The 15,336-nt window shown below is 37.8% G+C and overlaps 1 protein-coding gene across 1 annotated transcript in view; it reads right to left on the bottom strand.

The window, feature by feature from the left end:
- Positions 1-15,336, bottom strand: part of RhoGEF3 (Rho guanine nucleotide exchange factor 3) — a 1,152,743-nt gene that overhangs the window by 188,451 nt on the left and 948,956 nt on the right. The gene's annotated exons all lie outside the window — the stretch shown is intronic.

Raw genomic sequence — 15,336 nt, 5'->3', positions numbered from 1 at the left:
AAACTTATGAGTGCATCGGGTTGCAAATTAGTTTTCGAGACAACGGTGGTTGCGCCCCCGATCAGGAAAAACTATATATTTACAAATTTACTTGAATGGTGAGGTTCAACGGTCCATCAGCCATGAAAAGCTAAAACATATAAGTCTCAATAAGCGGGAGAATTCGATTTAACCACTTTTTAACCTTTAAAATTAGATCGCTTTAGGACAAAGACAGGGACGATAATAAATCCTAAAAAGCATAAATTGGCGAAAAAATCCGACAAAGTCCGTAAGAGAAAAGAAAGGTTACAGACAAAAAATCCTTCTCGGTTTGACAATAGACCGAAGAAGTGAGGTAGAAAATACCTATTTTTTAATTTTCATGCATAAAGTCGATAAAAAGTTGTCATTAAAACTCATTACGACGGGCCAGCAACGCGGACCGGGGCTGCTAGTACATAATATAAAATATAAAGTATAATATATTGAGTATAAATAAAAAATATAGAATATTAAATATCAAATATACAATATTGAACATTAATTATTAATTATATATAAACCTAAATATATATTAAAGAACACTTACTGTCTTTGCATACAAAAATCTCATCAAAAAACTTACCTGCAAAATAAAAGAAAAAAAGAAATTAGCATTTTTTCCACTAATGAGAATACCCAGCAAACCAATCGTACCGACATCGTAACGAAATCGCAACAAAATTCGGACGCTACGTCCGATGTCGGATATGAAAATCGGATGTACCTTCCGAATCTTCGTAAAGATTTCTGAAGAATTTTGGAATAATGTCGTAGGGATATCCAATGGAAAAAAAATTTCTCAGACGCTTTTTTTATTGACCAATTTTTCTTTATGTTTTTTATTGGAAGATTGCAATTTCAAACGTTTCTAATGATTCTCACTGTTGTTATCATTTTATAGTTATAGTAGAACAATGTTAACTTTGTATATGATACGTACAAAAGGTGTTGATGTGCGAAGCGAAATTTCTATCCGACATTCGCACCGAAATCGGAAGAAAAACATTGGTATATTTGGAGGGAAATTTACTTTCGACATTCTCTCCGAAATCGGGACGAAATCTGAACGAATTCCCCTACGAAAAATCATATAGAAATCGGAACGATTTCGCATCCTTCATTTGGTTTGCTGGGTACTACACACCAACAAAATATAAAACCTAGGTATAATTTTATTTTTGGTCAATAAAGAATAAAATACATTCTATTTTCAAACAGAAAAAATAGAATATTAAACATTTTTAATTAATTAAAAATTCAAAAAAATATGGTCTCGTTATGGCATATGGCTGGCAACAAGCATCAGAATGCCAAACATTAAAAACCAACCGAAGCCATGAAGGAAATGTGCATCGTTGCTGGAGAGTGTTAAAAATTTGGACATGCAATTAAGCAGACATTAGAAAGGGGCATGCATATGACGGGAGGGAGGAAACAAAATTAAAAACGTTATAATCATCTTTTCCTATTTTCTGCTAATGTTTCTGAACACAAAAGAAGAGAACCAAAAAAGAAATAAGTACGTACTGAACGTACTTAATTTCATGAACCGTTTTCATTGCATTTAAACTCAAAAAAAAAAAAAAAGAAAATAATGTTGAGGGAAATTAAGTTTTTTCTTTTGTGAAAAGCAAAAAACAGAAAATGAAAATAAGTTTAATGACCTTAATGTTTATTCAGTTTTCTTGTGCTACTCTTCTTCTTCTGCTTCCCCAATTTAACATAACAAAAACTGATGGGTAAGTTGTTGTAAAGAATTTTCATTCATTTGAACTCTGTGTGAAGATGTTAAGTGGGAAGTGTGTTGAGGGAGGAAGAAGTCATTAAAAATGGTGTGAAGTGTCAAATACTAAAGTCAAACTCTATTGACGTGGTTGCACACGCACACACAACATATTCAAACTTCTTCCCTCACTTTTTGACTGATTTACTATGACACTCAGTGAGTACTTACTGTCGTAACAAAACGGATGTGCATAATCAATTACTTTTAGATTATCATTTCGTTTTTTCCTATCTCTCTTTTGAAAATAGAAACGCTATGAAAATTCTAAATTTAGTTTACGTTGGGAATATTTAATCACAAAGTTAGTGTTTGGTTGGCTAAGCATTTATTTTGATTGTGATTGGATTTAAATGGGGGAGAGAGAGTGACAAAAGGAGGGATGAGATAATAAAGAAGATATCCCGTAAAAAGGAAGTGGAGATTTAATGTCATTATTTTTGAAAAGGAAAAGATATGACTTTTCAAATATAAGAAATGATTACCTAGGAGTTCTTAAATAAAGAGGTTTAGACATTTCCAATCAATCCTAACGATACATAATTTCATTATTAATCAATAAAATGTCACATTACCTTTTGGTCACCTACTTGGGAGGTAGATGCGATGAAAGATATATGGGTAAATTATACAATTAACTTCCGTATTTGACATTTTATATTTTTTCAAGTCAAGTGAAAATTCAAAATTATTAAAATCAAGGGGCTTGAGATCGATTTCATGTCAGGTCGAATTTCATTTCCTACACAGCACACAAAATTCGTTTAACACAATTTGGAAGCGATTTAACCTCGGGCTGCCTGGTTTGTGCACTACGATTATGACTTTTTTGCAACCCTTGATGAGTTTTTACCTATGATTAGATAAAATCTTAATTCTAAGGTGATTCGATAAAAAAAAGCTCACGCTTAATTGACAAAATGTTGAAGTCACTATAAGCAGATATACGAGGGTCACCAAATAACCTTCTGGCCTAGGCATCACGCAGTGTCGCCAGCCGTCATTTTACATTTTTTTGGAAAGCTTGACAGTTTTTGGCCTAAGCGTACTCAGGACAGTTTCAAATACGACCATGTGATGTGTTGTTTACAGCGACTTAAAAAAATAACTTTGTAGAAACAAGTGAATTTACTTTTGAACATTTTATTCCGATAATTTTTCACAACTTTCGACGTGGATGAACACGGCAAGAGGGCATCGATCAAATTAAATTTTTGTATGTCGATAATGGATGAATAATGAATTCAATCGTGGCCGACACTCGCCGAAAATACGAAGTTCGTGAGGGTCTTCCAAAAACGGTTGTTGTGCCAGACAAAATTAAGCCGTGCGTGAACGGATAATGCAAGATCGCGATGTTATGTACCGTGAGATAGCGGCATCCTTGGGCATTTATCCCACCAACTAACATTTGATATTGCATGGACGTTTGGGGCCAAAAATGGGGGTTTTCTCGTCGGATCACGTGTTGGTCGGTGCAAGAAATTTCGAAAAAAAAAACTCCGTGCTTCGAAGACGATGCTTCAAAAGACATTTATAAGGTATGAGCCCGAAAAATTGCAGCAATCGCCACTAGATGCAGCAAAAACTTTCAGAAACCATGTTTTGGAGATGTCTCATTCAAGTCACTGTAAACAACCCAATACGTGGTCGTATGTCAAACTGTCCTGAGTACACTTAGGCTACAAACTGTTAAATTATGTAAAAAAATGTCAAATGACGCCTTGTAACTAGGCGTGTTGCCTAGGCCAGAAGGTTTTTTAGTGACCCTGACTGAAAATAAGCTTTGGAGCAACACGACGTTACCAAAATGGCATAACCGTTTGGTTCTCACTAATTATACCCTCAGCATTTATACTAACGAGGGTATATACACTTTTATACGGGCAAAATGTGCCTCATCGAAATAATGGTTTTATACCCCAAGTATGTTTGGACGAAATCCATTTCAGACAATTTGGAGTTGATTCAGATGTCTGACTGGCTGGAGCGCACGATAACTCTCGAATGGATCAACCGATTCGATCCAAAATTTGGCTTTCGTAATATTTTGTCCAAACTTAGTATAAGTTAGAAGATGGGTTTATTCCTTCCGGTACCTCCCCCACAAAAGTTCGAAAATGTTCGGAAAATGTTTTCGCACGATAACTCTTAAAGAGAGTAACCGATTTGGTCCATACTTTGCACATCGTGAAATTTCTACTAGACTTAGATGAGGTTTCAATATGGACTAAATCGGTCCACTTCTTCGGGTACCTCCCCCACAAAATTTCGGAAAAGTTCAGTTTAGGACCAGGTCTCGAATCGCTTTGATTTTTGTTGCAGCAACTTGTATTCACTGCCCCCATACGACGGTACAAGTTTCATCAGGGGCAAGTCAATACTTCCTGAGAAAATTGCCTGAAAAGTGAAAAAAAAACCCTATGACACCGAGTGTTGTGGTTGGAGCGCTAGATAACTATCGAACGGATCTGACGATTCGATCCAAAATGTGGTCTTCGTATTATTTTGTGCAAACTTAGTTTAAGTTCGAAGATAAGACATATCGGTCCACTCCTTCAGGTACCTCCCCCACAAAAGTTCGAAAATGTTCGGAAAAGTTATGCGCACGAAAACTCTTGATGGGCGCTTCCTGACAAAATAGCCTGAAAGTTAAAAAAAGCTCCTATACAAGTTTAAAATTTTTTGGAAAAATTGTGCGCACGATAACTCTTGAAGGGAGTGACCGATTTGGTCCATACTTTACACATCCTAATATATCTACCAGGTATTTATTTAAGACCTGATCTCGAATCACTTTGATTTTTGTTGAAGCAACGTTTATTCACTGACCCCCTTTGCGATGATACAAGTTTTTTTCAGGGGCAAGTAAATACTTCCAGAGAAAATAGCCCGAAAGTTGTAAAAATCCCTATGACACCATGTGTAGTGGCTGGAGCGCACTTTAGCACTCGCACTGGTCAATTGATTTGGCCGGAAATTTGGCCTTCGACATATTTTGTCCAAACTTAGTTTCAGTTCGAAGATGGGCAATACCTGTCCACAAATTTCCGTACTTACCCTCAAAATTTAAAAAATGTCACTAAAATGGTATGCACAATACACTTTCTTGAACGGGATAACCAATTTGGTCCAAACTTTGAATCTTCTAATATTTTGTCCAAATTTAGTTGAACTTCCAAAAAATGGCCAATATTGGTCCTCTCCTTAAGGAACCTTCCCTGTAAAAGTTCAACATTTTTGTTTAGGGTCTGTTCGAAGATCCTTTCGAAATGTATACCGATGCTATTCGTTGTGGTCCTGTTTACAGCGATATTCTGTTTTGCGTGGACAAGTTAATGCTTCCTGGCATACTTGTCCAAAAGTTATACGATGACCTACTGAAATGACAAGTGGGCGCGATGTCTATCGAAAAGATATGACTCCGAATATAAGATCCGCTTCCATAATGGAATATGACGGTCCATTCCTTTTAAGTACTTCTTCCGCAACACTTTTGAACTTTAATCCTAATCCATTTCCATTTTTGTCGGCAAGTTCAAGTGTGCAAAAAGGGCTACAAAAGACCATAAGTACATTCGATCTGTCCGTAGATGAAAGTTTCAATTCACTTAGGCTGAGGGTATATCTCTGTCGGCAAAGCCGACTGATACTTTTTTACTTGTTTTTTTTTTATGCCCTCCACTATCGAAATATTCATCGGAGACCCTATAAAGTATATATATTCTTGATCATGGTAAAACTCTAAGTCGATATAACCATGTCCGTCCGTCTGTCCATCCGTCTATTGAAATCAAGAAACAGCGTGCAATTTTTAAGATAGAGCTTTGTAATTTGGTATAGAAGTTTCTATTACTCCTAGGATGTTTGGTATTGCAAATGGGCTATATCGGTCCACGTTTTGATATAGTCCCCATAGAACGGTATTTTGAAGGTTTTAGCTTCATTATCACACCGAAATGTTGGGGATGCAAAACTTTCCCCCAGAACTTTGGCGGTATAGGTCCACGTCCCCATAGAACGGTGCCTCCCGATTTCTGGTATTTCGAAGGTTGTGTGTGGCCTCAATATTCCACCGAAATGGCTGAAATTTGGTATTTGGTCTTCATTTGGGGTATAAAACTATCCACATGAAATTTGTTGGTATAGGCCCACGCCTTCATATAGCCCCCATAGAACAGTATCTCCCGATTTTCGCTGTTGAAAAACGATTCTTCTCTCATTTCCTCTCATAAATTTTTACAATTAAAATGTTTATAATTGTTTTGATTTGTATGTCATTTTCAAATTACTGCGCATTATTGTTTATCTTCTTTATAGACAATTTCCCCACAACAACTTCTGTGAAGTATTTTTATTTCTCGTCACTAAAACCTTTGATGAAATGTTTCAAATAACTTGTCTCAGCTTTTTCATAAGAATTTCTTAAACAAAAATGACGACTTATTTTAAAAACAATTGACTTTGTTGTATTAAGTCATTTTGAGGGGAATTATGTCACCATCGTTAAAATGTCTTAAAAAAGACAACATGTGAAATTGTGTTACACATCGGTGTATGAATTTAATACATACATTTATTTTAAAAAGTTAAGTGTGCTTTCATAGGTATGAATTAAAAAAAAAACACACAATACCTGGTTTAAACAAATTATAAAACACATGATGTCACTTGTCACAAGTCCGCTTTAAATAATAACACTTCAATAACACATGAGGAAATTATAATTGATTTAAACTTAGACCAGAATAAAGCACATTTAGTTATCGTTTCCAAAGAGTTCTTAAAGCAGCAGATTGTCTATATTCTATAGATTTGTTCCGCTCTTTGTGGAAACCGACTTAAGTATTTTGTAATTAGCCAATAACTCAGGAACGGCATCTTATTAAAATTGTCATTGATATTGTCACCTTGTCATGACAACTGTTGACATAACATTAATTGTCAACATAATGTTTTGGTGTTTGAACAATTAGAATTCTTTGAAAAAATTATTTTTTTTATGATTTTTCAAAGATAAGCCTTCAGGTTTGATACAAATTAAGAAAGGACATCAGCCAAAGCAATTCTTTTTCTTTACATTTGTTTATTCTAAAGAATTAGTTATATAATAATCATTTACATATTAAAGAATCTTAGCCAAAGGACATTTACTGCTACGATTTAACACCACTTATTTTAATATGCTAAGACTTTCTGCAATCAACAGATAACAATTTAGAATCTACATATTTGTGTTTTTCATTTACTTTCTCAATATGCCCATCCTTCCTGTATTACACTCTCTTCTGCTCTATTTATTTTACAAAATACATTTGCAACAGATTAATGTCAACTTATTGTCTTATCCTTTAAGACATGTCAATGTTGGTTGGTTGACTCTTTTAGGTTTGATGGACAAAACTTCCGTTTGCGGCACAATGACTACCCAGCTAACAATTTTTTCCGAGGGCTCTTATTACCGATTTTCTGAATATTTTCTTAGAAATTTGCCAATTTCTCTAGAAATTCGACAGATTTTCTATAAGTTTTTTTTAAGAAACTCTGCACATTTTCTGAAGAATCGTAAGAATCGTCATTCCGAATTCGTTCCGATTTCTAATCGATTTTCTAAGAGATTTTTATACCCTCAGCCTTTAGGCTAGAAAGGGTATATACACGACCAAAAATGTGCCTCATCGAAATAACGGTTTTAGACCCCAAATATGTTTGAAAGAAATTCGTTTCAGACAATTTGGAGTCGATTTAGCCATGTCCGTACGTCTGTCTGGCTAGCTGGTGCACCAAATGTTGGCCATATCGGTCCACTCCTTCGGGTACCACCCCCACAAAAGTTCAAAATTTGTCTGTAAAATGGTGTGAACGATAATTCCCGAAGGTAGCAATCGATTTGGTCCAAACAGTGCACATCGTATTATTCCTTCCAGATATAGATCGAGTTCGAATATGGGCCCTCTCCTTCGGGTACCTCCCACACAAAATTCGGATAAAGTTAAGTTTAAGAGCTTCTCTCGGATCGTTTTGAATTTTTTTTAGTAAGTTTTCCTTGCGGCTCCCTTTACGACGATATAATTTTTTTTCTTGCGCAAGTCCATACTTCTTGAGATATTGGCCTAAAAGCTCAAAGCAACCCCGACGGGACCAACCAAAATGGCAAATCCGAAAGATAATTCTCGCAAGGTGTTTCTGATTGGTGCAGACTTTGCACATATTATTTCATCCAGTCATGTATCAGGTTGGAATATGGATTGTATCTGTCCACTCCTTCGGGTACCTCCCACACAAAATTCGGGTTAAGTGAAGTTTAAGAGGTCCTCTCGGATCATTTCGAAATTTTTTTCAGTAAGTTTTCCTTACGGATTGTAGTTGGTCCCTTACGGATTTGTAGTTGGTCGGAGGTTAAAACACCTGGTCTCCAGTTTCATACCAGTGAATGAAAGACTTGCTACAATTCGAATAAAAGGTAAATTCTTCAACATCGGCTTTATTTGCGCCCATGCTCCCCCGGAAGACAAGGACGAACTGACGAAAGATATATTTTATGAGCGCTTAAAAGAAACATATGACCGTTGTCCTAAACATGACATTAACATTATTTTATGTGATTTTAATGCCAAAATTGGAAAAGAAAATATCTTTGGCCAAACAGTCGGAAAATTCAGTCTACACAGTGAAACATCTGACAATGGTATGAGGCTGATAGACTTCGCAGCGGCAAAAAACATGGTAGTTAGCAGCACCAGATTTCAACATCTCCACATCCATAAGGATGATCACGTTGTGATAGATGGAAGCAATTCATCGATCGTGTTGGATGTGCGTTCCTTCAGAGGAGCAAATATAGACTCGGACCACTACATTGTTGCAGCAAAGATACGCACCCGGTTAAACGTAACAAACAAAGTACGAACAGACACAACACGAAAGTTAGACATCGGTAAGCTGCAATCACAACAGATAGCCACAGCATATTCCACTCAACTAGACCAATTGCTTAATCAAGGCACTCCTCATCGCGATAACATATCAGCACAATGGCATAATATTGCCCACTCCATTCAAACAGCCGCAAAATCCATACTTGGATTCCGGGGACCTCCACCAAGGAACCCATGGTATGATCAGGAGTGTCGTGCTGCTACCGAAGAGAAAAATGCGGCATATAGGGCTACTCTACAATCAGTAGCAACGCGTAGCACAAGAGAGAGATATCAGGAGAAAAGGAGAGAGGAGAAACGTCTTTCCCGCAGGAAAAAGAGGGAGATGGAAAAGCGGGAGTGTGAAAAAAGCGAGATGTACAGGAACCAGAATGAAGTCCGAATATTCTCCCAAAGAGTCAAGCATCAAATTGACGGCTTTGGTACAGGCACATCCTCCTGTAGAGACCAGGAAGGTAATTTGGCAACTGATACAGATAGTGTGCTCAGGATATGGAAAGAACATTTTTCAAAACTGTTGGTATCCAATAGAAGCGAAGACGACGAAGATACCACAGACCCAATCCCAGAAGATGGTATTGTATGTATACCGCCCAGCCAAGATGAGGTAAAGACAGCAATAAATCGGCTGAAGAATAATAAGGCAGCAGGAGCCGATGGCTTACCAGCCGAGCTGTCCATAACCGGAGGCGACACGCTGATAAGGTGTATTCATCAGCTAGTTAGCACCATCTGGCAGGAAGAACGAGTACCCGACGATTGGAACCTGAGTATCCTGTGCCCCGTCCACAAGAAAGGAGATAAGACTGTATGCTCTAACTATAGGGGCATAAGTCTACTCCCTATTGCTTACAGGATCGTGTCAGTTATATTGTGCGAACGATTAAAGCTTATGGTCAACGAGATAATTGGACCATACCAATGCGGCTTTAGACCTAGCAAGTCCACCATTGACCAGATATTTATCCTGGAGAAGTCCCAAGAGATGCAGATCGACACCTACCACCTTTTTGTCGATTATAAAGCAGCCTTCGACAGCCCGCTGCGTTCAAAGGTATTCCAAGCTATGTCTGAATTTGGTATCCCCGCAAAGCTCATTCGTCTTTGTAAAATGACTCTAGATGACAAAAGATCTTCAGTTAAAATAGGAAAGAACCTCTCCGAAGAGTTTTGTACCAAAAGAGGTTTCAGACAAGGAGACAGCCTTTCGTGTGATCTCTTCAACATCCTGCTGGAAAAGGTTATACGAGAGGCAAACGTCAAAAGAAGTGGCACAATGTACACCAATAGCCACATGTTATTTGCTTATGCTGATGATATAGACATCATAGGACGATCAGTAAAAGAAGTAACTGATACCTTTATAAAGTTCGAAGGAGAATCCGCTAAAGTGGGTCTGGCGGTAAACGGTGGGAAGACCAAGTTGATGGTGTCGACGCGCAATGCGTCCATTGAGCTCGGACAGACTGTGGAAGTTGGTTCCTATAATTTTGAGGTAGTAAAAGACTTCCTCTACCTCGGCACCTCCGTAAACACAACAAACGACATCAGTTGTGAAATAAAAAGAAGAATTGTATTGGCCAACAGATGCTACTTTGGTTTAAGTAAGCAGTTTAAAAACAAAGCCACATCTTGTCAAACAAAAATAACACTGTACAAAACACTGATACTACCCGTGCTGATGTATGGCTCCGAAGCCTGGGTACTTGCGCAAGCAGACATGGCAGTGCTTGGTGTGTTTGAGAGAAAAATTCTTCGAAAGATCTACGGACCAATCTGCGTTGACGGTGAATACCGACGTCGCATGAACAACGACATCAATATAGTTAAACGTATCGAGATGCAGCGATTTCGTTGGCTAGGCCATATAATAAGAATGAGCGATGATGAACCCGCTAAAAAGGCGTATAAATTCAGGCCACATGGCGGTGCACGCAGAACTGGCAGGCGCAAACAAGTGGATGAAGAGATGACAAGGCGCGGTATTCCAGAAAGCGAAGCACTAAACAGAGAGAATTGGAGATCTTTTCTTAGTTCGGCCTATGGAACAAATGTTCTGTAATGGGCCAGCTAAGTAAGTAAGTACAACATATAATAAATAATTCAAGCTAGTGTTGATAGCTTCGACATACTCGTACACATTGTACTACTATTAATCACAAGAAGATAACACCAGACAAAATAATTAAAAACAATGGTCTCTGAGTGGGGTTTGTTCTATACAGCACGACTCGTGTTGTGTCAATATCAAAGACATCAGCGTCAGAATTTTGTCCGATTTTTTTTAAGAAAATCTGAACTTTTCTTCGAATTTTTCCAGAATTTCTTTCCGAATTCGGATCGATTTTCTTAAGAAAATCTAAATTTTTCACTGAATTTTTCAAGAATTTACTTCCGAATTCGTCTCGAAACACTAATATTTTGTAAGAATTTCCTTAGAAAAGTCTTTCCAAATTCGGTCACCACGTCCATACAACTTTCGTACAGAATTCGGTGCGAAATCGACATCAGAATTGGAAATTTTTCAGAAATTCTGACCGAATTCGGAAAAAATGTTAACTGGGTAACTACTCACACACACACACAAAGTAACAGACCTAATACCTAAATTATCCTAACCACTTTTGGAGTTGAGCAGTCTCCTACAAAGTCGTCTTCTTCTTCCTTCTCATAGACATTAGCGACACCATTAAAATGAACTCTTGAAATTATTGGCTATTGTGGTTTCTTCTTCTTCTGTTTCTGTGTTACAACGAAAAACGGAAACGAAGCACTTAAGTGTGGTTACGAGCACTTTTCAAAGCTATGTAGTCTAAATTAGTTAGGTCATTGGATGGGAGAGGAGGGAATAAAGGAGAAGTGGATAACAACACAACAATTGTTAAAGTAATTTAACCAAACTAAAATGTCTTTATCAATTGTTCTTTTGTGTTGTGGAAAGTTTTCTCCTTTTTTCAAGTTTTCTTTTTGTTTCTCAATTGATTGATGGAGGATAAAAGAACATTTTGCAAATTCGCCAATTACTGCTGAAGTATTAAGGAGGAGATTTTTTAGGAAATCTTGATTTCAAGAGATTAGTATTGATGTTGAAATTTAAAGCTTCTTAGCAACTACTAAACTAAAAATTCTTCGAAAACACGTTAATTGAAAATCAAAATGACAAACTTCCAAACTTACAACAGCGTCTATGGACTTTAAAGATAGGGTGGAAATAATAGATGTGGTATCATTTTGATAAGGAATATGTATCCGCCGATTTAAACAGTAGACACGAGAATATTAGATAATTTGTGTCAGAAAAAGTAAAAAAAAAACAAGTAAAAAAGTATCAGTCGGCTTTGCCGACAGAGATATACCCTCAGCCTGTGCAAATTGAAACACTTTTTTCACACAAAAAACTTATGTATTTAGGGGGTTTCAAAATTTTGGTCGTATGAACCGACAAAAATGTTGATTAGGATTAAAGTTCAAAAATTTTGCGGAAAAGGTACTTAAAGGAATCGACCGACATAGACCATGGGGGTGCCATAGGGGGTTTTTACACCCTTCGGGCTGTTTTCTCAAGAAGTATGGACTTGCCCCTGAAACAACTTTTACCATCGTAATTGAGGCAGCGAATGTAAGTTACTTCAACAAAAAGTTACTTCAAAGTGATTCAATAGCAGGTCTTAAAGTGAACTTATCCAAAATTTTGTGTGGGAGGTACGGGATGGAGTGGACAAATATAGTCCATATTCGAACCTGATCTATATTTGGTAGATATTATGAGAATGTGTAAAGTATGGACCAAATCGGTCACTCCCATCAAGAGTTATCGTGCGCACAATTTTTCCGAATATTTTTGAACTTTTGTGGGGTAGGTACCTCAAGAGTGGACCGATTTGGCTTATCTACGAACTTAAACTAAGTTTGAAAACAATATTACGAAGGCCAAATTTTGGCCGGAATCGGCATTTCCGTTCGAGAATTATCTTGCGCTTCCACCCATAAACATGGTGTCATAGGGTTTGTTTTCCAAATTTCAGGCTATTTTTTAAGGAAGTATGGACTTGCCCCTGAGGAAACTTGTACCTTCGTATAGGGGATAGTGAATACAAGATGTTACAACAAAAACCGAGGCGATTCGAGAGCAGGTCCTAAACTGAACTTTTCCGAAATTTTGTGTGGGAGGTACTCGAAGGCGTTTACCTATTCAGACCATATTGGAACCTAATCTATGTCTGGTAGAAATTTCATAATGTCCAAAGTATGGACCAAATCGGTTACTCCCTTCAAGAGTTATTGTACGCACAAATTTTCCAAACATTTTCGAACTTTTGTGGGGGAGGTACCGGAAGGAGTGAACCGATATAACCCATCTCTGAACTTGAACTAAGTTTGGACAAAATATTACGAAAGCCAAATTTTGGACCGAATCGTCAGATTCGTTGGAGAGTTATCTTGCGCTCCAACCACTACACACGGTGTCATAGGGTTTTTTGTAACTTTCGGGCTATTTTCTCAGGAAGTCTGGACTTGCCCTTAATGAAACTTACAGCGTCGTATAGAGGACAGCGGATACAACTTGCGTAAACAAAAATCAAAGCGATTCGAGACCAGGTCCTAAACTGAACTTTTCCGAAATTTTGTGTGGGACGTACCCGAAGGAATGGACCGATTGAGTCCATATTGGAACCTCATCTAAGTTTGGTAGAAATTACACGATGTGCAAAGTATGGACCAAATCGGTTATTCCCTACAAGAGTTATCGTGCGCACAAGTTTTGCGACAATTTTTGAAAATTTGTGGGAGAGGTACCTGAGTGGACCTATATGGCCCATCTTCGAACTTAAATCGAGTCTGGACAAAATATTTCGATACCCAAAATTTGAACCGAATCGATTGATCCGTTCGAGAGTTATCGTGCGCACCAACCAGACAGACGGACAGACAGACAGACGGACGGACATTGCTAGATCTACTCAAAATTGTCTGAAACGGATATCGTACAAACATCCTTGGGGTCTAAAACCATTATTTCGATGAATCACATTTTTGGTCGTATCAAAGTGTAAATACCCTCTTTAGCCTAAAGGCTGAGGGTATAATTACGTCTCCACATTGCCTGCGTGGGTAGATATGGAATGTTTTTATTTTGTGTCATATGAAATTGATAGATAGTGTAAACTACCTCTAACCGATACCTTTATGAAGGTCGAAGAAGAATCCGCAAAAGTGGGTCTGGCTGTAAACGGCGAGAAGACCGAACTGATGGTGTCTACGCGCAATGCGTCTATTGAGATCGGTACAACTGTTGAAGTTGGTTTCTATAATTTTAAATTAGTAAAAGACATCGTATACCTCGGCACCGCCGTAAACACAACAAACGACATCAGTTGTGAAATAAAAAGAAGAATTGTATTGGCCAACAGATGCTACTTTGGCTTAAGTAAGCACTTTAAAAACGAAGCCACAACTCGCCAAAAAAATTACGCTTTACAAAACACTGGTACTACCCGTGCTGATGTATGGTTCCGAAGCCTAGGTACTTGCGCAAGCAGATAAGGCAGTGCTTGGCGTGTTTTAGAGAAAAAATCTTCAAAAGATCTACGGACCAATGTGGGTTGACGGTGAATATCGACGTCGTATGAACCACGAGCTGTATCTGCTATACAACGACATCAATATAGTTAAACGTATCCAGATGCAGCGATTGCATTGGCTAGGCCATATAATAAGAATGAGCGATGATGAACCCGCTACAAAGGCGAATAAATTCGGGCCACATGGCGGTGCACGCAGAATTGGCAGGCCAAAGAATAGATGGCGCAAACAAGTGGCTGAAGAGATGACAAGGCGCGGTATTCCAGAAAGCGAAGCACTAAACGAAGAGAATTCGAGATCTTTTCTTAGTTCGGTCTATGGAACAAATGTTCTGTAATGAAAACTAAACAGCGTAGAATGGATAAGCAGGACCACCTGTGTGGTTAACATTATTGTGAATTTTGGCAAGAATGTTTGATACAGATTATAAACTCGAAATGTCAAATTGCTGCACATTCAGTTGGAAAGTATGGCCAAAATCGCGAAATTATAAAAAAACGGGAGTTACGTCTATATGGGGGATATACCAAAGCATGGACATCTATCGACCATGAACCTACACAAGATGTTTAATACCACCAAAGAACACAAACTTTCAAATTACAGCAAATTTACTTTGAAAATATAGTCAAACTTTTGAAATTAATAAAAAATTGGAAGTACCGTTATGGATGGTCTTCACCTAAAAATGGACCAATCCTGGCGAAAAGTATCTCTTAGTTACTACGAGTTTACTATAAAATTTTCAGATCGATATCTTGATTAGAAGTATTTTTGTCGCTCTCTCCCATACAACCTAAACCACAGTGCAGCGCCTGTTTAACCTGACGTGGAATTGATGGGTCATCCGCCGTACAGAGTTGACTGGAGATCCAATGACTTTATTTGATTACAGAATATCAAGAAAAAAGGCGTGGTCAACGATTTTCGTAGCCAGAAGATGCTGTAAAGGCGTTCAAAAACCATCGGGTATATTCTGAAACACACTTCACGTCTCAAGCATTTTGT

This window comes from Musca autumnalis, unplaced genomic scaffold (genome assembly GCF_047663935.1).
Source record: "Musca autumnalis isolate F117 unplaced genomic scaffold, ASM4766393v1 scaffold_4, whole genome shotgun sequence".
Classification (NCBI taxonomy): domain Eukaryota; kingdom Metazoa; phylum Arthropoda; class Insecta; order Diptera; family Muscidae; genus Musca; species Musca autumnalis.
Note: the sequence above shows the minus strand (reverse complement) of the source record. Positions and strands in the feature narration are given on the sequence as shown.